Below are 27,778 nucleotides of genomic sequence, written 5' to 3'. Positions count from 1 at the left end.
GAGGCTGTGGAGAAAAAGGAACCCTCATACACTGTTGGTGGGAATGCAAACTGTTGCAGCCACTATGGAAAACAATATGGAGATTTCTCAAAAAGTTAAAAATAGAAATACCTTATGACCCAGCCATCCCACTACTGGGTATCTATCCTAAGAACCTGAAATCAGCAATTCCAAAAGTCCCATGCACTCCTATGTTCATTGCAGCCTTATTCACAATAGCCAAGACATGGAACCAACCTAAGTGCCCAGCAACTGATGATTGGATAAAGAAGATTTGGTATATATATACCATGGAATACTACTCAGATATAAAAAAGGACAAGGTCGTCCCATTCACAACAACATGGATAGACCTTGAGGGTATTATGTTGAGTGAAATAAGCCAGACAGAGAAAGACAAACTCTGTATGACTCTGCTTGTAGGTGGTAGTTAACATATAGACAAAGAGAAGTGATCGGTGGTTAACAGGGGAAAGGGGGGTGGGGGGAGGGCACTAAGGGTGAAGTGGTGTACCTACAACATGACTAATAATAATGTACAACTGTAATTTCACAAGGTTGTTAACTATCATAATCTTAATTAAAAAAAAAGAGGAGGATTGGCAGTAGTTAGCTCAGGGCTAATCTTCCTCAATTAGAAAAAAAAGAAAAAAGAAAAGAAAATATGCAATCTCCTATAGAATGCAACCTTTCATGTTAAGGTTATGTTGCCTCTAAATATTTGTTTTAAGACTTAAAAACAAAAAAGATATTAGCTCAGGGCTAATCTTCCTCAAAAAAAAAAAAAAGCTGAAAAACAGCAGTAGTAGAGGTAGTGTATCTGCATTTCCTGGAGATATTCTATGGTAATGATGGCAGTTTCTTTTATGTCATTTAAGAATTGACACTGTTTTATTTCAAGAAATGCTCTTTAATCATCTTTCAGATATTCATGTCATGATGATGAAGTTAAAACAAAAAAATTGGATTTTATTTGCTTCCTTGATCATTTACATCTGGAGAAAATGAAAATCTAAAGAACAAATAGAAGAACAAAGTAAGACATTAAGTTTAATTAAGTTAACCAAGCTATAAATTAATGAATTGATTGATTAATTCATTCATTCATTTGTCTCTCCAGTAAAACCTCATTGAACATCTACAACACGTTTAATTTGATTGGTTCTAGGATGTAAGACAAAAAATAAAGTAAAATAAAATAAAATACATATCTGTTATCAGGTAAATCATGCTTCAAAATCTTTTCTATATCGGAGGAATTCCAAGATGGCGCCGTGAGTAGTCCTCTTTGTCTCTCGCCCTTCGAGTCTACAATTATTTGGACAATTATCGCTTGACAAAGGATATCCAGACAGCATCTCAGGACGTCTGAGACACCCACGCGACTATACATCGGAAGGCGGACGGACTTTCCTCCGGGAGGATGTGGAAATAGGTGAAAACTCTCCGACCCCGACGGGCAGCCTAGTACCCGCAAGCGGCTTTCTTCCAACGGACGCCCCCAGAGGATCCACACACATCTAGGGCAGGAGCGAGAACACAACAGAGGAGCGACGGTGGAAACAGGTGACCAGAACCCTACTTAAACCCCCCGCAATTACTCCTAAACGCAGAGGGAAACTTTGGAGTTGCACACCTGAGCCCGCGGGGAGAGTCTCTCCCCGCCATTGGCGGGGAGACCCGGCCTGGTGCTCGGGGCGCCCGGAGGGTCCCAGAGAGAGACACGGTGGGCACGGAGGTCTCCCAGCTGCCGTTGCCCGCCCCGTGGGACTAGGGATTGCCGGAGATCTCGGAGAGGACCGGGGCGGGGGATCTTTCAAAGGCCGGATCGGCGACCCGGTGGGGAAGCGCCGGAGCTCCGCCAGGCAGCAGACAAAACTCTCTGTCTGCCGGTAGCAGAGGGGCCACGCTGAGCACTCAGGGCTCCCGGCAGAGGGCCGGAGAGAAGCCCAGAGGGCGGGGCGACCCCCAGCTGCCGTTGCCCGCCCCGGGGGACTAGGGATTGCCGGAGATCTCGGAGAGGACCGGGGCGGGGGAACTTTCAAAGGGCCCCGGAACTTTCAAAGGCCGGATCGGCGACCCGGAGGGGAAGCGCCGGAGCTCCGCCAGGCAGCAGACAAAACTCTCTGTCTGCCGGTAGCAGAGGGGCCACGCTGAGCACTCAGGGCTCCCGGCAGAGGCCCGGACAGAAGCCCAGAGGGCGGGGCGACCCCCAGCTGCCGTTGCCCGCCCCGTGGGACTAGGGATTGCCGGAGATCTCGGAGAGGACGGGGGCGGGGGAACTTTCAAAGGCCGGATCGGCGACCCGGAGGGGAAGTGCTGGAGCTCCCCCAGGCAGCAGACAAAACTCTCTGTCTGCCGGTAGCAGAGGGGCCACGCTGAGCACTCAGGGCTCCCGGCAGAGGCCCGGAGAGAAGCCCAGAGGGCGGGGCGACCCCCAGCTGCTGTTGCCCGCCCCGTGGGACTAGGGATTGCCGGAGATCTCGGAGAGGACCGGGGCGGGGGAACTTTCAAAGGCGGGTCCGGCGACCCGGAGGGGAAGCGCCGGAGCTCCGCCAGGCAGCAGACAAAACTCTCTGTCTGCCGGTAGCAGAGGGGCCACGCTGAGCATTCAGAGCTCCCAGCAGAGGCCCGGAGAGAAGCCCAGAGGGCGGGGCGACCCCCAGCTGCCGTTGCCCACCCGGTGAGGCTAGGGATTGCCGGAGATCTCGGAGAGGACTGGGGCTGGAGAGAGTTCCAGAGACCCAGCTTAGTAGCCTAGGGGGAAACCCTACAGGCTCACAGAAGCCTTAGGGAAAGCCTCTGCACAGCACCAGTAGAAGGCACCCAGCCGCCAGCCACAAGGCTGGAAGACCCCAGGGCAAAAGCAGCATAGCTAGGTGTACTAACCACAGACTGTAGAAGATGCCAATAGCTCTCCTGCGACCCATAGAGGACAAGTGAGATTTGGTGGGTGCCGACAGCAACCGAGCGACAAATAAAAGTGATCCCACCCCTGGCTGCTGGAAAAGCCCATAACACCGTTGCAGACCCCAAGGAGAGAGCGCATCTAGGTGGGCAACAACAGTAGGCACCTGCAGTCTGAAGCCCCCCGTGACGGCCCCCACGGCAGAGGAGGGAATCCAAAGGGCCACTGTGGCTACGAAGAGGGGCCCAGGCCCAGTTAGCAACTACGGACAGGGTTCCTGGTTGGTGAAGTATAAACAGCTGCTCCCCCCACCGCAGCAGCTGAAACAAGTGAAAGGAACAACTAAACTCTATCTCCATGCGGAGGCACAAATCAACATCATCAAGCAATATGAAAAAATACATTAAATCTCCAGAACAGAAAGAAAGTAACAAATACACAGAAAACAATCCCAAAGAAAATGAGATATATAACCTAAATGATGATGACTTCAAAACAGCCATCATTAAAATACTCACTGAGTTAAGAGAGAATTCTGACCGACAACTCAACGAGTTCAGGAGCTATGTCACAAAAGAGTTTGATACGATAAAGAAGAACCAAACTGAAATACTGGAAATGAAGAACACAATAGAGGAGATTAAGAAAAATCTAGATGCTCTGAACAGTAGGGCCGATAATATGGAGGAAAGAATTAGCAATTTGGAAGATGGCAATATAGAATTGTTGCAGGCAGAGGAGGAGAGAGAAGCAAGACTTAAAAGAAATGAAGAAACTCTCCGAGAATTATCAGACACAATTAGGAGATGCAACGTAAGGATTATAGGTATACCAGAGGGAGAAGAGAAGGAGAAAGGGGCAGAAAACCTATTCAAAGAAATAATGGCTGAGAACTTCCCAAATCTGGTGAGGGAGATGGATCTTCAGGTGACAGAAGCCAATAGATCTCCAAACTTTATCAATGCAAGAAGACCAACTCCACGGCATATAGTAGTGAAGCTAGCAAAAGTCAACGACAAGGAGAAAATATTAAGGACAGCCAGGCAAAAGAAACTAACCTACAAAGGAACCCCCATCAGGCTATCAGCAGATTTCTCAGCAGAAACTTTACAGGCTAGAAGAGAGTGGAATGATATATTCAAAAATCTGAAGGACAAAAACCTACAGCCGAGAATTCTCTACCCAGCGAAAATATCCTTCAAATACGATGGAGAAATAAAAACTTTCCCAGATAAACAAAAATTAAGGGAGTTCATTGCCACAAAACCTCCTCTTCAGGAAATCCTCAGGAAAACCCTCATTCCTGAAAAATCCAAAAAAGGAAAGGGGCTACAAAACCAAGAGCAGAGGAGATAAGTAGAAGGACAACAACAGAGAGTAGCAGCTCTACATCAGAACAGATTAAACCATGGGACGAGAAACAAAGGAAACTGAAGAAAACCGGAAAACAAGACACAAAATGGTAGTGGTAGGCCCCCACGTCTCAATAATCACTCTAAATGTAAACGGATTGAACTCCCCAATCAAAAGACACAGAGTGGCAGGATGGATCAAAGAACAAGATCCAACAATATGCTGCCTCCAGGAAACACACCTCAGCCCCAAAGACAAACACAGACTCAGAGTGAAGGGATGGAGAACAATACTCCAAGCTAATAATGAACAAAAGAAAGCAGGTGTCGCTATACTAATATCAGACAAGGTAGATTTCAAAGCAAAACAGATAAAGAAAGACAAAGAGGGACAGTATATAATGATAAAAGGGACTCTCCACCAAGAAGACATAACACTTATAAATATATACGCACCCAACACAGGAGCACCAAAATTTGTAAAGCAACTCTTAATAGAACTAAAAGAAGACATCAACAACAATACAATAATAGTAGGGGACCTCAACACACCATTAACACCAATGGACAGAACATCCAGAGAGAAAATCAACAAGGAAATAATAGAATTAAATGAAAAATTAGACCAGATGGACTTAATAGATATATATAGAACACTTCATCCAAAAACAGCAGGTTACACATTCTTCTCAAGTGCACATGGAACATTCTCAAGGATTGACCATATTTTGGCAACCAAAGCAAACATCAATAAATACAAGAGAGTTGAAATAATATCAAGCATCTTTTCTGATCATAACGCTATTAAACTAGAAATCAACTACAAGAAAAAAGCAGAGAAAGGTGCAAAAATGTGGAGACTAAACAACACGCTTCTCAACAAACAATGGATCATTGAAGAAATTAAAGAAGAAATCAAATATTATCTGGAGACAAATGAAAATGAGAACACGACATACCAAATCATTTGGGATGCAGCAAAAGCAGTCCTAAGAGGGAAATTCATCGCAATACAGGCTCACCTCACTAAACAAGAAAAAGCTCACGTAAGCAACCTCAAACGACACCTAACAGAACTAGAAAAAGAAGAACAAACAAGGCCCAGAGTCAGTAGAAGGAGGGAAATAATAAAAATAAGAGCAGAAATAAACGATATTGAAACAAAAAAGACAATAGAAAGGATCAATGAAACAAAGAGTTGGTTCTTCGAAAGAATTAACAAAATTGACAAACCCCTAGCCAGACTCACCAAGAAAAGAAGAGAGAAATCGCAAATTAATAAAATCAGGAATGACAGAGGAGAAATCACAACAGATACCAATGAAATACAAGAGATCATAAGAGAATACTATGAAAAACTATATGCCAACAAATTGAACAACCTGGAAGAAATGGACAAATTCCTAGACTCCTACAATCTCCCCAAACTGAATCAGGAAGAAATGGAGAATCTGAATAGACCAATCACAAGTAAGGAAATAGAAACGGTAATCAAAAACCTCCCCAAAAACAAGAGTCCAGGACCAGACGGCTTCTCTGGAGAATTCTACCAAACATTCAAAGAAGACTTAATACCTATTCTCCTCAAACTGTTCCAGAAAATTGAGAAAGATGGAGAACTCCCTAACACATTCTATGAAGCCAACATCACTCTGATCCCCAAACCTGACAAGGACAACACAAAGAAGGAGAACTACAGGCCGATATCACTGATGAACATAGATGCAAAAATCCTCAACAAAATTTTGGCAAACCGATTACAGCAATACATCAAAAAGATTATACACCATGATCAAGTGGGATTTATACCAGGGACACAGGGAGGGTTCAACATCCGCAAGTCAATCAACGTGATACACTACATTAACAAAATGAAAACCAAAAACCACATGATCATCTCAATAGATGCAGAGAAAGCATTCGACAAGATCCAACACCCATTTATGATAAAAACCCTCAGTAAAATGGGTATAGAAGGAAAGTACCTCAACATAATAAAGGCCATATATGATAGACCCACAGCCAACATCATACTCAATGGACAAAAGCTGAAAGCCATCCCTCTGAGGACAGGAACAAGACAAGGGTGCCCACTTTCACCACTCCTATTCAACATAGTTCTGGAGGTGCTGGCCAGAGCAATTCGGCAGGAAAAAGAAATAAAAGGAATCCAAATAGGTAACGAAGAAGTAAAACTCTCGTTGTTTGCAGACGACATGATCTTATACATAGAAAACCCCAAAGAATCCACAGAAAAACTATTAGAAATAATCAACAACTACAGCAAAGTAGCAGGGTATAAAATTAACGTGCATAAATCAGTAGCATTTCTATACACTAACAATAAACTAACAGAAAAAGAACTCAAGAACTCTATCCCATTCACAATAGCAACGAAAAGAATAAAATACCTTGGGATAAACTTAACCAAGGAAGTGAAGGATCTATACAATGAAAACTACAAGACTCTCTTGAAAGAAATAGGCGATGACATAAAGAGATGGAAAGACATCCCTTGCACATGGATTGGAAGAATAAACATAGTTAAAATGTCCATACTACCTAAAGCAATATACAGATTCAATGCTATCCCAATCAGAATCCCAAGAACATTCTTCACAGAAATTGAACAAACAATCCAAAAATTCATATGGGGCAACAAAAGACCGCGAATTGCTAAAGCAATCCTGAGCAAGAAAAACAAAGCCGGCGGAATCACAATCCCCGATTTCAAAACATACTACAAAGCTACAGTGATCAAAACAGCATGGTACTGGTACCAAAACAGGTCCACAGATCAATGGAACAGAATTGAAAGCCCAGAGATAAAACCACACATCTATGGACAGCTAATCTTCGACAAAGGAGCAGAGGGCCTACAATGGAGAAAAGAAAGTCTCTTCAACAAATGGTGCTGGGAAAACTGGACAGCCACATGCAAAAGATTGAAAATTGACCATTCTTTTTCACCACACACCAAAATAAACTCAAAATGGATCAAAGACCTAAAGATTAGGCCTGAGACAATAAGTCTTTTGGAAGAGAATATAGGCAGTACACTCTTTGACATCAGTTTCAAAAGAATCTTTTCGGACACTGTAACTCCTCAGTTGAGGGAAACAATAGAAAGAATAAACAAATGGGACTTCATCAGACTAAAGAGCTTCTTCAAGGCAAGGGAAAACAGGATTGAAACAAAAAAACAGCTCACTAATTGGGAAAAAATATTTACAAGCCACTTATCCGACAAAGGGTTAATCTCCATAATATACAAAGAACTCACACTGCTTAACAACAAAAAAACAAACAACCCGATCAAAAAATGGGCAGAGGACATGAACAGACATTTCTCAAAAGAAGATATGAATATGGCCAATAGACACATGAAAAGATGTTCATCATCGCTAATCATCAGGGAAATGCAAATCAAAACTACACTAAGATATCACCTTACCCCCGTTAGATTGGCAAAAACATCCAAAACCAAGAACGACAAATGTTGGAGGGGTTGTGGAGAAAGAGGAACCCTCATACACTGTTGGTGGGAATGCAAACTGGTACAGCCACTATGGAAAACAGTATGGAGATTTCTCAAAAAGTTAAAAATAGAAATACCCTATGACCCAGCCATCCCATTACTGGGTATCTATCCTAAGAACCTGATATCAGATATCTCAAGAGTCCGTTGCACCCCTATGTTCATTGCAGCATTATTTACAATAGCCAAGACGTGGAACCAGCCTACATGCCCAGAAACTAATGATTGGATAAAGAAGATGTGGTATATATACACAATGGAATACTACTCAGCCATAAAAAAAGACGAAATTGGCCCATTCACAACAATGTGGATGGACCTCGAGGGTATTATGTTAAGCGAAATAAGTCAGTCAGAGAAAGACGAACTCTATATGACTCCACTCATAGGTGGAAATTAGTATATTGAGAAGGAGATCTGATTGGTGGTTACCAGGGAAAAGGGGGGGTGGGGGGAGGGTACGGAGGGGGAAGTGGTGTACCCACAACATGACTAACAAAAATGTACAACTGAAATCTCACAAGGTTGTAATCTATCATAACATTAATAAAAAAAAAAAAAAAAAAAAAAATCTTTTCTATATCAGAAATCAAATAAATATTCACCTCAATTTCCTTCTGAATCTTTTATCTACTGATTTATTTTATATCAAAATATTTAATAGGTTTGAAAATTATTTGATGTGAGATGTTTTTCTCTAAACAAACAATTTTTATACCAATTTTTACATGCTTCAACCCTTCCCATTGATTTATGATGCTTCCTTTAAATTATATTCACACAATACAGGTGACACTTTTCTTGCTAGATTTGGTGTTCTATTTCCTTGTCCTCTCTGTCACTTCATCTGTCCATATTACATCATTTTAATTTTTAGCTTAATATTTAACAACATATGTAATGAACTAAATAAAATACCTATGTAGGAGGTACTTCAACGTGGTGCATTATAAAGAGGATGAAACTAAGAGCTAGCAAAACATATTAATATGACAATATATAAATACTAATAATCCTTTTATAAGTTCATCCTCCCTTAGGATTTTCGAAAACTCAGAACTGTGGCAAGCAATCTCTGGTTTGATTTCTTACCATGCTACTGTTTTTGTATTTTCTATTTTAGTGGTTTAAATTCAAGATGTTTCTTACCCGAATGGATACATATTGCCATTTATAGATAATGCTCAGTCTTTAATAGCACAGTTGCTTTATCAGTTGATTTATATGAAGGCCTGTTTGGTAAGTTAGTAGACTTCTTTCAGTATTAAGTGTGAAATCTTTGGTTTTGAAACTTTAATTTATTCTGTAACAATTCCCTAGAATTCTGCATTTGTGTTTGCTGCAAAGATCAGTGTTTCCATCTAGACTGTGCCTCTGAACTAGATTACATTTGCTTTCTTTGCTACAAAGGGTCACTATTCAAAGTGAGGGGAGGGCTAAGCTGAAATCAATACCCTCGTACAGAGTGATGCTTCAAGTAACATCATTAAAAAATCAGGAGAAATCAATAGTTAAGTAGCCTTTAGAAATTCAGTGCTCACCAACATGTGGTCTATATAAAAACAATATAAGCTAAAGAGCCAAATAAGATGTATTGGTAAAGCTTGCCATCATAATGATTTTAAAGTGTTTATTCTTAGAGAGAATTCTATTCTAATTGTTTTCCGATGGGCACTCATGTAAGTACCCCTATGTCTGAATGAATCAAGATATCTCTTCAAGCTTTCCTGTGATTATTTTCTGCATTGGCCCTGAAACCTTGAATTTGCAGTGCTTTATTCTATGGTTATTTCACAGAATTAACGTAGGGAAACTGTCACTAATGAACTTGTGCACATACAATTATGTATTATGAATATTCAATCTCCGAAAAATTTGTACTAAGTAATATTCTACATATTAATATAGAATGCCATATTCTAAGAACAGCATGATTGTTTCGGTTTTAAACTGCATAAATATTCACTCTGTATTTGTTTTTACAAATTATTTTCCTGCAATTTCTTTGTTTTTGGTAAATATATCCTTTATATTAGTTTTGCGTTATTACTTCATATGCAATTATTTTTTCTGATTTATTAAGGAAGTTAGAAGAGTTCATATTGCTTCTACTACATGTTGTTATAAAATAATATAGTACTGTTAACTACGAGTCGTTCAGTATAAGCAAAATTGCAGTGTAAAAGGTTAATCAAAAATCCCTTCCATCTTATTTGTTTCGAGTTTCAACTCTGTGGGAAATCAGAAACACATTGACCTCTATCTTATCTAAGCAGATGTTAATGAATTATTTTAAAGAACATGATTTACTTCTTTAATAAGGAATCTTAGTGGCGCTTGAAATCTGAAAATGCTGTTTCAAATTACAGACCAAATTTAAAACAAGGCAAATATTCATTTGTTAGGAAACCCAAATTAACACATTCATTCACAAACTAATTTGTGTGTCTTTTGTGCAATGTACTTCCTAAATGATAATCTATAACCAAATGATATAAAATTTTGAAATGAATATATGTATTCTTTTTTTTAATGAAAAGAACATTCTAACAATCTTGAACTTTTCATTATTTTGCACTGGCTTTATTATTTATACCTTAACTTTGCATTATTGACTTTAAATGTATGTTGAATGACATAATTTGTTTACATTAACTTTTTATTGAGGTAACATTGGTTTATAACATTATATAAATTTCAGATGTACATCGTTAAATTTCAGCTTCTGTGTAGACTATATCATGTTTACCACCCAAAATCTACCTACCATCTGTCATCATACACATGTGCCCTATTACCCCTTTCATCCTGCCTCCTCCCCCCTTCCTCTCTGGTCACCACCAGTCTATTCTCTGTTTCTATGTGCTTGCTTGTTGTTTTTTTAATCTTCCACATACGAGTGAAATCATATGGTATGTGGCTTTCTCCATCTGACTTATTTAGCTTACATAATGCCCTCAAGTTTCATCCATGTTGTTGCAAATGGCAAGACTTCATCTTTTTTATGGCTGAATAGCATTGCATTGTGTATACACACCACATCTTTGTCAATTCATCCTTTGATGGGCACATAGGTTGTTTCTAAGTCTTGGCTATTGTGAATAATGCTGCAATGAACATAGAGGTACATATATCCTTTAGAATTAGTGTTTTTATGTTCTTTGGATAAATACCTGGAAGTGGAATGACATAATTATTAATTGAATAAATTAAATAACTAAGTAAATGGATTCTTATTTCTAGTAAAATATGTTACACGTAGATTTCAGGAAGCTTACTTTTCTTCTTGCAAATTGCAAGTGATTAGAATTCCAAATTATGTTTGGCTAATGTACAATGATATCCCCTCAAATTAGAAAACAAATTATAAGCGATATTATTTACTCTGGTCATAAATCTAAAATAATTCAAAATATTGTTTCTATTAAAATGCCTAAGACCATAAAATAATCTTTAAATACTTTTTAAATTCAATGAGAAACTTTAATAATATAACATATATAAAGGCTTATATCTATAGTTTTATAAATATTATACTTGAAATTTTATAATTTGGATATATTTTATACTTTAAAGTGAATTTCAGGTAAGATTAAGTTCATGGATTAATTTCATGTTTGTATTTCAAGTAGACTTAATGTAATGCACGTTCATTATTTTGGATAAAAACATATTATTAATACAAACAGATAATATCCATATGTTTTGCTTTGAATAGCACATTTTATTACAATTATAATTAATGTTAATTATTTAATTAATTATAATTTTAACAGAAGATTTGTATATTGCACACTTCTTAAAACTTTAAATCAACATATAATTTTGTAAATAATTATTAACATTTTAAAGAGAGTACAGGGGCATCTTCTAGGGGTATAAAGGTAAATTACGATACCATAAAGACAATGCAATAATAATTAAAAATTTCAAACATTCTGGAACTCATAAAATATACATTGGGGGATTTCAAATCTAAAGATGTTTGTTAATAAACCACCATTATTAAATTATTTGTTATTATAGATGTTAAGCTTTTGCTAATACTCTTAAATTCCATTTTCACAGATGATTAACTTTCTATAGTACTGATGACATTCTTCTATAAATATTACATTTTGAGTGATATATATGTGTATATACATAGATATATGCATATATATCTATGTATATATATAGATGCATTAAACAATCATTTCTTGCCCTTAATCTTTAGTTGGTGCATACATAATAAAAACTCATAGGCCAAAGTCAATGACCAACGTATATAATATAACAAAAAAGTGCAGTAGCATTTGTAGGAATTCTGGGGATTTTTTTTTTTTTTAAGATTGGCACCTGAGCTAACATCTGTTGCCAATTTTCATTTTTTTTCTTCTTCTCCTCCCCAAAGCCGCCTAGTACATACTTGTATATTCTAGTGTGAATGCCTCTGCTTGTGCTGTGTGGGACAGGCCTAAGCATGGCTTGATGAGAGGTGCTAGGTCTGCACCCAGGATCAAAACTGGCTAAACCCTGGGCTGCGGAAGCGGAGCACATGAACTTAACCACTCAGCCGGGCTGGCCCCTACCTGGATATATTTTTGCGAGAGTTACAGAAGATGTGAAGTTTTGTCTAGATAATGAAGAATGAGTACACTTTCAAGACAGGGAAGACGGAAACACCATTCATGGATGAAGGGACAGGGTCCTGAATAGCATGGGAAAGTAAAAGTAAAAGTCAATGATGTTCCGCAAACATAACTGAAGCACAGGATCCTTTGTTGCAAAATGTTTGGCAGAAAAATAGCTGGTTGTGCAGGAGAAAGGAACAAGTGACGACAGAGCGTCCTTGCACAACATAAACTTTTACTCTACTATTTCCATGATTCTCAGACTCGCCCTCTTCCCCCTACTGTTGGATCATTACTGTCATAACCTGTACAGAGGGAGATACTCACTGACTTCCCCGATATTATCAAGTTGGGTTCTTAATGTTTTTCTCCTTCGCAATACACTACTGCTTGAATCATAGTGAAGAGGTGCCAGGACTTCTTTCTAAAGACCAGATGCATTGTTTCCTGCTTTGGTGTTGTCTAGGCTATTTATTAAAGATACAAATTCACAGCTACTGAATCATAACACTTGGAGATAGGCCCCACGTCTCAGACTATTTAGTTACTCATGTAATTCGTATGTGCCCCAACTGTGAGGGTCACTGAACTGAGCTGTGCAAAGTACCCCTAGAAAGGGCAAAAGGAGAACATGACATGAAGCCAGGTGTGTTATTATGGAGAATAGGTATGGCAAGCATAATCTTGAGAAGATGGAGCTTGCTCCTTACCATGAGGTGAGGAAGACAACAAACAAATAACAGAAACAACAAGAAAGAAATGCCAGTTAAATATTAAATGAAGAGCTAAATTATTCCAGTAACTCTGCTCAATTCTTGCTAAGATTTTGAATCTTGGCAGTTTTATAAGGCAAATATTAAGCTAATTTATAAAGAAAGAAACTGAGGCATGGATGTTACGTTAAACTACAACTATTCTTTCTAGATTAAGATGGTGTCAGGATCCTAATATGATTTTCCTTAATTCCAGAGGATATAAATGGTTATGATTTTAGTTTCTTCCCAGTGAGGGTAAGTGCATATTCACCTATTCAGGCATTCTTCACAAACTTAGAAAATGTGTCTGTCATGCCCCCAGGGGAAATCTCATTAAAAGTTCGTGGACAAAAAGGTAGACAATATATTGAACATTCCTTCTGGTAATTGCTCTTATTTTAGATTATCTGGTAGCTTATATTTAAATATAGATTTCTGCTATGAATTTAACGTATGCAATTGCATCTTACAAAAGGAATGGAAATACCATTGTGATAACACAGCTCAGTGTTACATATCCAGTAACAGTAATTTCTCTTCTACAGTTCAAAGTTATCAGGGTATTTCTTGTTATATTTGTATTCAAGCTAATAAACTGTTTGCATTTGCTCGCTTAACCATTATCTCAATAACTGAAAGGGACACTTTTAATAAAAAAATTAACAAATCATTTGCTTTTCAAATTTTTTTTTAGTATTTATTGTGTCACATTAAAACACACAGTGCATTTTATTCCAAAAGAAACAATTTGACATAATTAAGAAACTTATTTTATTATCACTATAATAAATATAATAAAAAGATATTTTCACCTTAAACAATAATTTATTTAGTTTCATATATGTGCCAGGCATGATAGTATGTTCATCTCTCAGATTATACAAAATTAAATTTGTAAAGAAATTCGGTTATTTAGTCTTTATAATCATCTTCACTTAAGATGAAGAAACTCAGATTTAGCCTAGTTTGAGTGACGAATCCTTGGCTAAGGCAGGATATAGGTACGATTTATTCTTGCTCTCTTTTTGTTTTTCTCTGATTGTCTTGTTTTTACCCTTTCTAAATGTTGACTTTATCATTAGTTTGGTATCAAGATGATTGGAGGTATGCCAGACAACCGATACAATGTGCAAAAATGGGGAAAAAATGTCCAAGTTATTCAGTGGAGTGAAGAAATTTCACCAGATTACTCCCAGGTGATAGTGCCTCATGTCTGATTAGCAAACCGAGATTAGAAGCACATTCTCCAACCACTCACCAGCATAGGCTTGTGAGCACCCTGATACGCTTGAACTAATCAGAATTTATAAGTGGAACTGTGAGCAGAGTCAGCCTACTGAGTCACCTAAATGGTGCAGAGATTCTGTTAGGAAGAAAGAACCAAGGAATTTATATTTTAAGTAAACCACTAACAGTGTCTGCGACATTTGTCTTCTGGAGTGAGAAAATGGCTAAAGAGATTGAGATATGTATTCGGAAAAAAAAGATGTGAGAACATTTGTTTGTTAGTTGAGTGTGTGCATTCGCTGAAAACAAATATGCAAGCAAAATAGGCAAAATAGAAATCTGAATAAAATATAAGATGCTACTCATTAAAAACAACTATAAATGAGAACATGAATTACATACACTTAGACACATATTTTGTTTTAATTTTCTATTACGAAAAAGGAGAGGATATTTTTTATTATGTTTTAATTTCTCTGTGGACACAAGGACTTTAGTTGATAATTCAAGGGAAGTTTTACTATTAAGCCATTGAAGGAGCAGAAAGTTTCAGACATTTTACTGTTGTTTATGTTGTTTACTTAGGCTGTGAAGTCTCTTGTACCCTTTGTGCAACTTAGGTAAGCTTGATTAGGAAAAGAAGAATAAATCCAAATGAGAGATAGAGCTCTATGTGTCCTTGTAGCACAGTGCAATTAACACCAAAGTAAAATACGTATTCATTGCTGATTTTTGAGATAAGCTTCAGTGATGAAAGTTCACAGTAGAGGGCAGTTGAATTAGTCATTCAATTTAAGCCAGGCTGTGTGGCGGTAACCAATAAATCTCGAAATCACAGTGTTGTAGGGCAAGAAAGGTTGATTTCTTATTCACAGAAAATCTGTTATAGGTGAGAGGAGTGACTCAAATAAAGTGAGTTAGGTCTCCACACTCTACCCTTCCTATGATGCCACCATGTCAACATGTGAAACTCAGAAGGTGGAGATGAAAGAAGAGGTGAAATGGCTTTTAATTGCCTCAGCTGGATACATATCACCTCAATCCAACCCAACTGAAAAAATTCTGTGCTATAAAAGAGAATATATGGATAGTCAATGTTAATAACTCTGTGACAGAAGCTTTGGCTGGATGAGTGGGTGTTGGGTTTAAAAGGTTAAAGAAGGAAGACAGGAGGTAAGAGGTAGTATTAGATTTTATAAATGTACCCTGATATTTATATCTTATCTCTTGAGTAATTATTCTTCCATACTCTGGCTGCATGACTTACTTTGACCAATGGAATGATATGAGAAGAGAAGATTCACTCCTGAATAAGAGCATCAAGACCCAGTGAGTAGTATTTCCTATAATCTCTTTTGCCCCTGCCTTGATGACTGAACATGCTCCAGATAGAGTCTGCTTAATCAACACTACAGGGGACAAGTAAGGCCAATCGAGCCTTTGGGCTTTCTTTTTATGGCTTCAGGTTTTTCATCATTTTCTCAGCAACCTCAGAGGCACTCTTTTCCTTCATTGCTCAAAGAACGCTAACTCATATGAAATTCCAGAGGTGATACCTAAGGGCCACAAGGCTGACACCCACAACTTCTGAGGAGGAAAGCTGAACTGAGGGAGCTATTAGAGACTCCAATTTGTTCCAGCTCCTACCGAAGCTGAGGATCTTAGAGATTACCAGAGGATTCTGGGCAACGCCTGTGCTAAAGAGCGCTTGGTTCATTTATGGACTCGCTGTGTGAGAGGAGGCTGATCACTTCACATCCCTGAGGTTCAGTTTCTTCAGCCGTCAGATAGAGAAAATAATAGTATCTAATTCAAAGATTTTTTTGTTAGACTATACCTTAATTATGCTATTTAAATTGGCACCTCAGCAAAGTTAAATGTTCTTGACATAGAACTAACTATATATGTTGTCAAGGAAAACAATTATTTGATGAGTTTAACATTTAAAATATAGGTTGATTAGAAATACCACTTACATATTTCTAGGATGAATGTCTTAAAAATATCTTTATAATACAAGGATTACCAAGGTGACCTAGATTTCTATAACTGGATGCCACTTTCCTAATATATATATCCTTTTTTAAAAAATGTCCTTCTTTTCCCGTTTTTTCCCTTTTTAATCTAAAATTTTTCTTTTTTTTTGAGGAAGATTAGCCCTGAGCTAACATCTGCCACCAATTCTCCTCTTTTTGCTGAGGAAAAGTGGCCCTGAGCTAACATCTGTGCTCATCTTCCTCTACTTTATATGTAGGACGCCTGCCACAGCATGGTTTGATAAGCAGTGCACATGTCCTCACCTGGGATCCGAACTGGCAAACCCTGGGCCGCCGAAGTGGAACATGTGAACTTAACCACTGAGCCACTGGGCTAGCCCCAAAGATTTTCTTTTCTTACCTTCAAAGCAACAATGTGGGAAGAGGGAAAAAAGTTCAAACATTGACAATTTTTTGGTAAGGGGTCTGTGTGCATACGTGCATTCAGACATGTAAGAGTTTAGTACTTGACTGTGTTGGTGGTTTTAGATGTATATTTCTGTCTATATTTACCAATTACAAGACATAACATGTGACTTGAACAAGTTTAAAAACCCCTTCAAAATACATAATGTTAGAGTATTGAAGTAAAGAAAGAAAAACTAATTCAATTCCCTGTTGTGCCTTCAAAGCTCATTTATACATAGAACAGATTGGAGATTGATTTTTTAGACCCAGGGTAAAGGAATCACAAGACATATTTTCACAAGGGCAACTAAACCAGTTGAAGTTTATAGCATAATAAAATAGAAATTACTGAGTGTTTTGGGGGCAGCAAATGGCAGTGATCTCACTATGCTACCACAGAGGTTTGAATGTTAGAGGAATCTTGGTGTGTAAGCTACAATTGATAACGGCAAAATACCCAGTGGAGACATGAAAGAACAAAAATGATGCTTTGAGGACCAACAATGATTCAGAAGACTCTCTAGATAGTAGGCCCAGAGTAGTCATTTGTTTTGAATTATATTTCTTACACCAGTCAGAGAAAAAAATCACTTATTTGAAAAGCTAATCACAAATATATTTGTTAGAAATTAAAAAAAAAATCACTGGTCAGCAAGCTTCATCAAGAGTGCTGTCTTTTAAAAGTATTCATTTTAAATTTTAAAGAAAATAAAATAAGACCATTCTGTTCAAGATTTTTCATAAGCTAAATTTGAAATCCAATTAGTAGTGTTTTAAAAAGATGAGTCAATTTCAAAAGTAGATTCTCATTCTATTTTCTTCCAAAAAGCTTTGAGTAGTTCTGAAGTATATTCAAATTAATTTTTAAAAAAACAATCTTTATTACATAGTTGTAAATGAACCTTAATATCTAATGGAAACTATATACATATAACATGACAGTAATAGATATCTTAGACATATAGAGTGGCATTTTAGAAATCTTAAATTACACTAAAATTGTCCTAAATTTTTAAACTCATGTGAATCATTTTCCCTTGCATTTTTGTTCTCAAAGTGTGTATTTGCTAGCTAAGTAACATAGATTCAAATCCTGAGTAGCAATTGTGTTTCATAGGAAATAACTACAAGTTTTAATTGAGTTGGGACTGACTATTATTGGCTAAATCAGACGGTATATCCATTCAAACCTTTTCAGTGTAGCTTAAAACATAAGTTCATGTATTTGACTATTCAAATAAACAGACCAGACAACTCAGATATTTGACAATTTTGTGGAAGCCGTTTCTGATTTAAAAAAAGAAACAAACAAAAATCATAAAGATAATTGTGGATAAGGGTACCAAACCTTTTTTACAGAAAACAGATGATATGGCCACATTTTCAGAGGAAAGTTGGTTTGAGCATTATTCCTTCCTAAACTAAACAATATTTATTCATTGGTTAGTTAGTGGCTGTAAACTAACAATTTAAAATTTCCTTGGAGGTTGACTGCAAAGCAGATTGTGTGTTTATATAATAGAAAATAGCAGTTGCAGAGTCCACAAACAGATATTAATCATGTAAACCGACCATAAATATCCAAAAGGATCTTCCTATAGTAGGATACAAAGGCAGGAAAACAGTAGTTTTAGGAATAGACAATTCAATCAAAGGCATCATGTGCCTAAAGAAAATACAATTTTATAGCTGGCACCTTTCTTTTTTTTTCTCATCAAGAAAGCATTGAAGGTTTTATCTTTTAGAGACAGCTGGGATTCAAGTCAGTATATCTTAACTCAAAAATCAGTTATGGCTGTACATTACCGCTAATTCATTGTCCAGGCTTTTCCTAGCCACAATCCATATTTCTTAGTGTTATAATGCTTTATATTATAGTATAAGTTAATATTGTGTATAAAACAGAATAAAACATTTTAAACACTATCTTGGAACTATTTTCTTGTTAAACTTCAGTTTTGTTTGACTAAAGTAAATATGTTTAGTTCATAAATGCAAGCATCCATCAAAATTGTACTAAACTGTTACCAAAAATAAAGGATTAATATACTTATGCATTGAAATTTTTAACTTTCTAAACTGTCATATTTGTGGAATTTTTTTTTCTTTTTCTAATAGCACAGTAGTCACTCCATGCATTCTTCAATTAAATAAACAAATCAGCTAATTAAAATTCCTTTATATTTTCTTGTTTACTCGTTCACCCCTTACAAAATGTCATTACCCATATAATACTATTAAGATACACTGCTGAGCTTTATTACTGAGAAAATCAAATCTATCATTAAGCCATAGAATGAAAATATTAATTAAAATTTAAAAAGCCATATAATCAAATATAGCTAGAAGAATTGAAAGGTGCTACCAGAAAAAAAAATAGAAAGGAAAAGAAAGTGCTAAAAAATATGGATTTTTTCACATGCTCACATATTTTGCAGGAGCAAACCTGTCTTCTTCTTCAGCTTAGCCGAATAGTGCTGACAGAATATCCCACAAAGCCTCATAGTTAGGAATCACAGACAGTGGTAGATGGATTGGGGATTTAGAGGGCAAGGGAGATGCTCTAAGTGAAAGCAGCCATTTATCAGCCTCTGACAATCCTGAGTCTGCAGGAAACACCAGGGAGGTGGGCAGAGAGCAAATGACTCTAAAACAAGGAGTGGAAAACTGAAAGTTTATCTTCTGATTTTTTGGCTAGTTCGTTGAGGAAGGAGAAAAATTCCTGTTAAGAGTTTTTAAATATTGGATAAATTGTATACTATATACTCGGACTTCACTCTAACGTATTCAAGGTTATAAAACAAATTCTTATTGAATTTCATATACAATTTCACGTAGTTTTTCTTTAATGAAGTGTGTTTCACCTCTAAAAGTCATTCAGTAATATTATTGGCTTTAATTACAAATAATCTTATGTGACTAAGCCTATCTCAAATGCCCTCATAATTGGAAAATATGCATCAAATTTATGTGAAGGGAAAATAGGCAAACATTTGAATCTACTTAACATTATTCAACTAACATAACTGACTGACAATATTTGCTAATGTAGATCCGCTCTAATACATTTTAACATAATCCAACAGTTTCCAAAGTCAGGCTACAAATTCCTGCCAAATATATGATTCTTTACCATGAAAATATTGCTTCAATGTTGACCTATATGTGTTAAATACTAACTAATTTTGGAGATGTCCCATAATTCACACATGCCCATGTTTTGCACATATAATTGCACTGCAGGTTCTTTAAAGATATAAGCATATTTTGTTCCTAGATATCACATGGTAAGAATTCAGAACTATCAATTTCAGCAAGTCCAGATTTTTTTTAATATTCTAGTTTTACTACTAATACCACTACCATCACCACTGTCAACTACTACTTACTATTACTCCTACTACTAGTGCTACTCATGCAACATTCAATGATGAAATGTGTCACATCCACCACATATTTTTAGGGCTGCAATATATTTTTCTTTCTTTATTTCATGATGTAGAGGTATGTCTACTGTTTTTCCACTGAGCTCCACTGTGATTGGTACCTAGTAGTCATTTAACACCTATGTGTTTACAACACAATGCTTTGGCTAAAGCTTCAAGAAAAATGTTACCTTTCAGTTAAAACTTTCATCCTTGAAATATTTTTGATGTCGATTTTTAATTGTGGGATTATATTCCTGGGATATGATGTGCGGATATCCTTTGAAGACTGTGTAGAATATTCTTCCTAAAAGAACGTATTTTTTTAAATAGATAAATGAGATACTGTCAACCCATGATTGTTAAAAAAAAGTATCAGTGTAGGTTTCTTTGAACCAAGCATTTAAATGTATGTATATTACTCTCAATAGAGTTTTATCACTGTTCTTTATATATATATGAATAGTGTGTATATATATATATATATGAATATACATATAATACTATTCTTTTTCTACAGATAGACAAATACAGATATGAATGAGTTATTTTTCCCAAATATTTAAGGTAAAATATTTATTTGTTCTTTTTTTTTCCTGAGGAAAATTCTCTCTGAGTTGACATCTGTTGCCAATCTTCCTCTTTTTTTCACTTGAGGATGATTAGCCCTGAGCTAACATCCTATTTGTTCTTTTTAATTTGGCATTTTGCTGTTAATTTTTACTTATATTGTTTTTATGTACAGAAACTTGGCCTGAACAATTCTGCGTTTTGACTTCATGATGGTTTTCTTTGTGGACAAACATATGAACAGTTTTGAAAAGTTGCCATAACAACTGGCAACGAATGTTCATTTTATATTTGTAAGATTCCCTTCATGAATAAATATGACACATATATTCAAATATGTTAATTATCTTTAAATTCATATAAGCTTATTTATACTTACACTGAGGAAGGTATTTAAGTTTCATTATATGTATATTTTTACTTTTTCCATGATTTGTAGACAAAAACATTTTTGTTTTTATACTAAAATCTTATATTACTTGATACGGAAATATTAATCATAGATTTTTACCTATGATTCATATAAAATTTACATTGTTACTTTTATAATTTTTCATTTAATTATTGTTATAATGATTATCCTGGCTTTTTAATTTTCTTATTATCTCATTATTATATCCTTGTACATTCTTCGATTTTTCTGGGTCATTTAGACTTAGATTAATCTTTCTTAAAACATTCTAACTGAAAGTTTTCTGTTAATTTAATACAAAATTTCCAAAAAAGAAAATTAATGCTATGTGGAAAATTTGTCTTAATTCATTTGTTAAAATAAATATGAGGATCTTCTCAGATAATACAAGATACACTTTGAGAAGGAATTAAAAGACAACCTGATGATGAGAGAAGCTTTACCATTAATAGACATAGATATTCATGCTGTGGAGCACAAATAAGGTCAATCCTGACAAGTAAATGATGTCTGGCTTTCTCTTCTACATTCCAACACTTGTCACATTTTCCATTGTCCCACCTTGAATTACAGCAAGAGATGATAGCCTCTGCACTCCTGATGCCTCAGGAGTTAAGACATACCAAGCTTTCCCATCGCTGTAATCAATTCTAGCTCTTTTAGGAGCTTTGAGCTTCACAAACAATGCCTGCTAAACAAAGAATTGACAGACCAAGTAATCTTCAATAGGTGTCTACCATGAAAGGCCTTCCTCCTCTATCATGTCAATCCTTAAACCAGTGGACGTAAAAATTACTGTCCTTGCTTCACATCTGCCTTAGCTGGATCAGAAAGACTTTACTTTGGTATGTATTTCAAAAACAAAATAAAGCACACTTTGTTTCATTCCTCATAAGACAGTATGTTGCCTAGGACCTCATTAAATCAATTTACCTGTTTGTTCCCACTCCCTGACATACCCATGCCTCTCCTCTAGAAGAACAGCATGTCTAAGCTGAGCAGTAAGAGAATGAAAGAGCTGAAAGTCTGCTAAACTTGGCCTGCATGCCCATAAAGGTGAATCTCTGCTGTATTTCAGACAAAAATCACTAGTCTTCTTCAAATTGGATCATTTCTCTATCTTCTTTTGTCTCCAGTGACCTGACATTTTTGGAGAATACAGGCTATTCATTTTGTAGAAGCACCTCTATTTGGGATTATCTGATGCTTCTGTTCTAATCATGTTTTCTTAAATTATATATTTGTTTATTTGGCATCCATTCATCACAGACCAAATTATATTAACTGCATTTTCTTAATTTTTGTATTCTTGATGCTCTGGCATTTGTGGCCTCACTGACTAGGGAGAGACTGCCCCTCACAGGGCTACCCAATTGTTAGATATCAAAGGGCTTGCCTGGGAGCACCCCTATCACATGCAAACTAACCAATCCTGAGCCCACAGCACCAACAATCTTCTTCTCAAACTCACACACCCAGCCAACATTGCCCATGCCCTAAATCATCCAGGGCCGGGTGCTAGGCAACTAGAGACCAGTCCCATGGCCCAAAGCTTGCTGGAATTACTCAGACTAGCCACTCCTAAATTCTTTACTCTACTTTGCTGTATTTTTCTTGGGAAACCACATTAAAGGCTCTGGCCTGGGTGTTCCTCTCGCTCCTGCTTCTGTCTGCTAACCAATATGCTCTCCCTGTGGCCCTGCATGGTGAGGCATGCTCCTCCTCTCAGAAAGTCAATAATAAAAATCTTTCAATGGCATTGTCCTTCCTGTGTCATCAGTCAGTCACCTCCATAAATTAAAACCCCTCGGGCACAAATGAGACAGCTTCCTTATAAATAGATTCAGATTATGCATTTTGAGCAGGAATTGCATAGAGGTGAGGTTTCCTTCTCAGAATGCCCCATCAGGAAGCACATGATATCTACCCCTCTAATTATTTGTGACATTAATTTGACTACTTGGTTAAGATGGTGTCTGCCAGGTTTTTCAAATATAATGTTATTATTTTCTCTTTAAAATTAACAAGCATCTTGTGTGGAGTAAATGTGAAATGCACATATTCTCTTTCCTATCAGCTCTCACCCACCAGGTTTACCATTCATCAATGACTTTTGCCTGAAACAATTATTACTGTGATGATCACCCATGGTGATCAAGTATGCTTCTTCATCTAGTCTAACTACGGAGATCGATTTTACTCTGCAACGTCTGGCAACGTATGGCTACATATATAAATCTTTCCTCTGTCCCACATGGATGATATTAATTCTTTTTATTTATGCAATCATAATTTTAATTTACAACTTCAGCACAGGTCATCTTAATTGGACTTAATTGCCTAAGCATTTTAAATTTTCACATGTTGGATTATGATCTTGATCTGAACACATTTTTCTTTCCTTAAGCAAATATCTGGTATAATTTATAGTATGTAATAATAGTGGTTTCAAAATATATGCAAATTCTTTGATACTCCTGCCTTCAAGAGTTCTAGTCAATAACATGTGAATCTAAGTTATGTGAGCCATTTTTTTTTTGAGGTTATGATAGTTTACAACAACGTGAAATTTCAGTTGTACATTTTTATTTGTCAGTCACCATATAGGTGAGCCCCTTCACCCCTTGTGCCCCCCTAACCCCCTTCCCCCTGGTAACCATGTGTTTGTCCATGTGTTTTTGTATCTCCCACCCATGAGTGAAATCATACAGTGTTTGTCTTTGTCTGTCTGTGTGAGCCATTTTTAATACTGATTCATAAACACTTGCCAGGTACAATCCTCTATGTTTTTTCTCCTTCTACTGGTTTGTTGTACATGATCACAGTGACCTTGGAATTCAAGTCTGGAAAATGGCAGAGCCAGACATTTGAAGAATCTCGTGTTCCTAAATCATCGCTTAAGGTAAGTTGCCCACCAAATAGGAGTAACAGTGGTGGATTTTATGTAAGTGGGATAAAAATTTCTCATGTCTGTTTCAACCATTGTACATTTTAATTATTGTTTTTTGTTACAGCAATGAATAGCATCTTATTGGATATACTTCATTTACTTCAACTGGGAATGGACTATTACTTCAAATATGTGACAGTTGAAAAGGGTCCATATTGGCCAATATAAGGGATAACACAGATAAAATATTTTATATTTAGTTAAGCAAAATGGTGTTTTGGGGGAAGTTTTTCATATTAGGTTGCACTGAGATAGGGCTTGTGTTCCAAAAGAGGTGAAAAGTTAGAAAAGGACAAGGCAGCGATGAAGATTCAGACTGCACATTATTTGTGACTTACAAGAGGACTATTCTACTGTGTATAGAAATATGTCTTGAATTTCTACTTTTGACTAAAGTGACAGACAAGTTAGTTACAAAGTATCTGTCTGAATGAAAACAAACTAGAGAAAACTATACTATTCAGTATATCTAGTTAAATGCCAACCTATTGATGTGCCAAATTGCATCTGAAAGCTAATACTCAAACTAAAACTTTTGCCAGGCATATTTTAGTGGAGATTACCAGAGAATGCAGTAGTAGTTGAGTTTAGCAGTACTGGCTTCTTGAAAACAGATCCGAAATGGTAAGATCTCAGCATGTGTTCAGATAATGTGATAAACAGAATCATGTTGACAAATTTGGAGAAATCAACTGATTAGTCATGTCATATTTTTTAAGATACATAAATTCATTATTACTCTGGCAATAAGATAAATAGGAAATATAGGCTCTTTCTCTGAGGAGCATTTCTATGGTTTTGTGAAAAGTGAAACAAAACAGTCATTTATGTCTAAGAAATGTCTTTGAAATGGAGCCAGGAAGCCATTAAGGAAATGGATTTTATGTATGTCCTCCCTCATTAGGCAGAGGATAAACTTTTGTGTGTGTGTGAGGAAGATTGGCCCTGAGCGAACATCTGTTCCCAATCTTCCTCTTTTTGCTTGAGGAAGACTTGCTGAACTAACATCTGTGCCACACTTCCTCTATTTTATGTGGGATGCCACCACAGCATGGCTCAATGAGCAGTGCTAGGTCCATGCTAGGGATCTGAACTGGCGGACCCCAGGCCACTGAAGCGGAGCATGCGAGCTTAACCAATACGCCACTGGGCAGGCCCCAGAACATAAATTTTGAAACTGAGTCAAGACACAAATATTCTGAGACTGCTGCACAAAACGTGCAACTCATCACTGTAACAAACTTTTACTTCCATTTAACTACAGTTTTAACAATATTTTATGTTTATGCTTTTATGTTTGTATCTTATGTTTATATTCTTATATTTAGACAAGATTAGCTTTCTGCCCCGACTTGAATTAACATTCTTTGTAATGCAAATCTCCCTCTTCTGTCTTTCAAGGCCCTGGCCTCTTACTCTCTAGCAGGACAATATTTGGGTTGCTACCCAAATCTGTGTGCTCAGAATTGCAATTCTTTGATCCCAAAATAAATATTTCTCTGCCTCTCATTGTGGCTGTTTATTTTTAAGTTAACAGTTGGAATGTTCATGTCCCCCTAAAAGTCGTATACTGAAATCCTAGTGCACCATGTAACTGTATTAGGAGGTGGGGCCTTTGGGAGATGATTAGGACATGAGGGTGGAGCCTTCATGAATGAGATCAGTGCTTTTAAAAAAGAAGCTGCAGGGGCCAGCCCCAGCAGTCTAGTGGTTAAGTTCAATGTGCTTGGCTTGGGCAGCCAGAGTTCAATTCCCAGACATGGACCTACACTTCTCTGTTAGCAGCCAGGCTGTGCTGGCAGCCCACATACTAAAATATGGAGGAATATTGGCATTGATTTTAGCTCAGGGTGAATCTTCCTCAGCCAAAAAGAAAGTAGAGGCTCCAGAGAGACCCTTAGCTCCTTCTACCATGTGCTGACACAGTAGGAAGGCACCAGCTATGATCAAGGAAGAGCGTCCTCACCAAAACACTACCTTGCTGATGCCTTGATCTTGGACCTCTCAGACTCTGGAACCATGAGAAATAAATTTTGTTGTTTATAAGCTACCAAATCTATGATTTTCTTTTTGTTATAGCTGCCACTATAGACTAAGACATGCATGACACCATAATAAGCTTGTGTCTTAAAAAAATAGACCTCAATAAATCAATAAAAGGAATGAACAAATGAGTGAATGAATCACTAACATTTACATAAATAGGATTGGAGAGGAAGGTAGTGATCTTGAAATCAATGGTTAGTGCTGTGGTAGGCAGCCTCAAAAATGGGCCCCAATGATCCCTGCATTTTGGTATTCACATCCTTGTGTAATCCACTCCTCTTGAATGTAGGCTGGGCATATCAACTCACTCCAATAAAGTAAAGTTATGAGATGTCATTTCTGAAATTAGGTTACAGAAAAATTGTAGCTTATGACTTGGGCCTCTCTCTTGTTTTCTTACTTGCTTACTCTGCAGAGAGTCAGTCAGCATGTGAGCTGAACTATGGAGAGGCCCATCTGGCAAGGAATTGATGTCTCCAGTCAACAATCAATGGGGACCTGAGGCCTGACAACATCCATACATGTGAGTTTGGGAGGAGATATTCCCAAAGTTGGGCTTTGATATGGCCAACATCTTGACTGAAGCCTTGTGAGAGATCCTGAGCCAATGATATCTGGGTTCTTGACCTTTAGAAAATGTAAAATGATAAATGTTTGTTGTATTAAGCCTCTAAATCTTCTTGTAATTTGTTCCACAGCATTAGTTAACTACTATAAATAACTTCCTCATTTTCATCCAGAGGTAACTCCATGTTTTTGAGGGCCTGATGACCAGGACGTGAAAGCCTGGACCTCACTGACATTTAAAGTTATCACTTTATCCATTATTGTGAATATTATAAAAGTATAATTTTCTTCATTTATATAAATATGTTAGAAGGATTGCTATCAAAGTATAGTACAAAACTTTGCTCTATTAAATAACTAAGCATCACTTAAAAACTCAGTCTTGGGGTTGGCCTGGTGGTGCAGCGGTTAAGTTTGCACATTCTGCTTCCATGGCCCAGGGTTCCCTAGTTTGGATCCTGGGTGCAAACCTACACACTGCTTGTCAAGCCATGCTGTGGCAGGGGTCTCACATAAAATAGAGGAAGTTGGGCATGGATGTTAGCTCAGGGCCAGTCTTCCTCAGCAAAAAGAGGAGGATTGGCGGCAGATGTTAGCTCAGGGCTAATCTTCCTCAAAAAAGACTCCAGAAAAACTCAATCTTATCAGGTTCTGATTAAGTTCATCTGAGGTAGTTTCCAAAAATCTAGATACTATAAAATATTTTACAATGATTATGGTGTAGAACCAGGTTTAAAATACAATGTTAAATTAACGTTTTATATTACTGTAATGCACATAACACATGAAAACATTATAATATACTCACTGGAACATAACTACTATAAAGTGAAATGCAATATATGATGGTTTGTTAATATAGCTTTTCATATAAAACAAAGAATATAAAAAGTGTAGTCAGTTATCTTCAATATAATGCCTAAGTTTGTAGCAAAACAATGTTTGTCTACCAATCGATAAAGTAATATAAA

Source organism: Equus caballus, chromosome 9, assembly GCF_041296265.1.
Source record: "Equus caballus isolate H_3958 breed thoroughbred chromosome 9, TB-T2T, whole genome shotgun sequence".
Classification (NCBI taxonomy): Eukaryota; Metazoa; Chordata; class Mammalia; order Perissodactyla; family Equidae; genus Equus; species Equus caballus.
Note: the sequence above shows the minus strand (reverse complement) of the source record.